Raw genomic sequence first — 2872 nt, 5'->3', positions numbered from 1 at the left:
GGGAAGATACCTAGATGAGTACTGTGGTACTTGGAGAAAGAATAGTTAGAGCCCGCAAGGGGAAGAGTTGCAGAGTTCGGTGGTACCTCCGAGGATGAGCAGAGCAAGCGGAGTTATCACCCAGAGTGAGTCATATATATTCTTCGATACTCGAATGCTTCTTGCTTCGTGCTTTGTGGAACTCTCGATGATGGGAGTCAGCTACCAAGCGAATATGACGATATTCAGGAGGTAGATGGCTGGCATCATTAGGAGCTCTTCAGCAGCTGATGGCAGAGAAGTGTGGGAATCTGAGAAGAGCCTAGGGAGTAACCTTAGCCAGATGAGTGCACTGGCAAGGTAGAGAATTTTGCTGGGGAGCGAGCGCACGACGGAATTGGTGAACGAGAAGGTCGGGCAGCTACTTAGGAGCTCCGGGATAGTCCGTGTGGAAAGTATGGTAGATGTGGCAGGTAGTATGGGCCCGTACTACTGAAAGCAGAGGACCCATACTTGATACAGGGAGTATTCTGAAGATTCTAATGAGCATATTAAGGAGTGATGTATGGTTTGAGTACCATACATCGGAGCAGATTGAGGAGTGATGTTATGGTTCGAGTACCATACAACGGAGCAGATTGAGGAGTGATGTTATGGTTGAGTACTATACACCGGAGCATATTGAGAAGAGATGTCATGGGATGAGTACCATGGTTCGTAGTGAATGATGCTTGTGATTCTCTGGTTATCCGGTCACGATTGATGAGGTAGAGATTGGACGCTATGGGTTTTAGGCCTGTAGGCCATGATTGCGTTTGGAGAAGCGTCCCTCGAGAGGGAAGTCGAGAGCCTATCATAGTATTTTGGTAAGGAGTTAGAGGGAGAGGAGAATTTCGGTCTGAGTTGAGCAATCAGTCGATAGAGGAGAGGTCACCTTCTATGTGAGTGGTGCTATTTATGTTCGTGTGCGGAACATGAAAGGCCTGATGTTTTAGTTTTGGGTTTAGGGGTAAACCCTGCAGGTCGTTATTGATGATGATTTCTCCCAGAGTATCAGGTATCATGTGTGCCGTGAGGCAGTGATTTGTCATGAGCAGATAGTCAGTTGGGACTGAGATAGTCGAGGACCACACTACACCTATTTGAGTATAGTAGGATGTATTATAGTGGTATCAGTGGGGAGTTCAGTCGAGTTTAGCAGTGTAGAGAGTTTTCTATCTATGTTGGGTGTTGAATATGGGAGTGGGTCCCTGTTCTTGGGATGATCCCGGTGTTGGAGCGATGTTTGATGAGTTGAGGTGAGGGGTACGATGATTTTGTGGTTCGGTCTATGAGCCAGGGATGTTATTGAGCAGTTGAGTTGTTTGGTACTTGATTGGTACGAGATTTGGAACGACTAGAGGCAGTCGTGGCGAGAAGTTCTTGAGGAGTTCATCTGAGGATCAGAGTTAAGAGATCGATTAATTTCCTTAAAAGGGATTATCGGGTGTTGCGTAGCACTTTCCAGGGGCAGGTGCGTTATTGCTGGTGGAAATAGTTCGTGAGGTTGTTGATGTGTCAGATAGTGATGGTTCGAACCCTAAGTGGGGGAGAACTGGGTGGTTTATTGAGAGAACCAGAGATTGGTGCAAGAGCAGTTAGGGGTTGGATGTAGAACCTGCGGCTTGAATTCATGAGATCAGGGTCATTGGTGATTAAGGAAAGGTGCAGGGCGAGATAATGCATGTGATATATGTCTAAGAGAAGGATGGGTGTCTCCACGGCGGGTGGTCAATGATCAGGAATCTGATGGTGGTCAGAGTCATCTCGAGTGGAAGGCTCGTAATGATGGTATGGGCAGTTGAGAACTTCTGGGTTGAGATATGGGTAGCCGATTATCGAGTAGCCAATTCCCGGGCTAGGATGTGTATTCTTGCTTGAATTTTGAGTGGTAGTGGAAAGGGTTTCGGAGGATCATCAGTGTGTTCTGAAGGGTTAGTGCCTTCCTTGTATTCCAATTGAGTGTTTGGATGCACTGAAGTTGCGCATCGTGTGATATCAGAAATTATTATGGGATTCAGAGGAAATGTATTGTCGTGAGTGTATGGTATTGGGAGTAAGGGAATCAGTGGTTGTGGCAGGATCTTGTGATGTTCTGTTGGGATATTCCGAGGTATCCGGGTATGATACCTTTATTTCGGAGTTACTCGTAAATCTTGAGTTGAAATGATTTGTGGTGTATCAGGTATCTACGTATCTAGTGGGAGCCCTTCGAGTATGGGCATCCAGGGAGATTATTAAGAGAATGGAACTTCGCAAGGGTGGGCATTTTGATATGTCGATTGCTTCCAGAGTCTGGAATGTGTATTCGAGTCGAGTATGGGTAGCTGTCTGTGATAGTCTGCGGAGCATGAGCTAGTGGAGTCAGAGAGTGTTGTGATACTGCGGGGAGCTGTAGTACTCATTAGTCAGAGGGTGTTGTGATACTGCGGGGAGCCATAGTACTCACTAGTTAGAGGGTGTTGTGATACTGCGGGGAGCCGTAGTACTCACTAGATGGCAAGAGAATGTGATGATGGATTGATCTCCGATCAGTGTATGATGTGGAAGAGTTTTGGGCTTGAGTATCCCTAGTATTGAGTTCTGGAGCCTGGGTGATGGACCGGGGGCGAGACTGGGGTCACCAGCTCTGTCGGGAGATGCGGCGAGATGCGCAGCAGAAACCAACGATCAGAGTTGAGGCGATCCTCAGTTGGATTGTATTTTCTCGCATGAGGAAAAGAGAATTTTGTGACTTGCGCGTCCCTGGGCCGGGATAGTGGTCACGGGGAGGAAGTTAGTGGGTTATTTGGATCATGATACGAGTGACCTTTGGAGGCTCAGCTGTGGAGTCAAAAGCTGACCTGGTGCTCAG

Source organism: Lactuca sativa, chromosome 4 (assembly GCF_002870075.4).
Source record: "Lactuca sativa cultivar Salinas chromosome 4, Lsat_Salinas_v11, whole genome shotgun sequence".
Taxonomy (NCBI): Eukaryota; Viridiplantae; Streptophyta; class Magnoliopsida; order Asterales; family Asteraceae; genus Lactuca; species Lactuca sativa.
The sequence above is the reverse complement of the archived record's forward strand: the minus strand, read 5'-3'. Positions refer to the sequence as shown.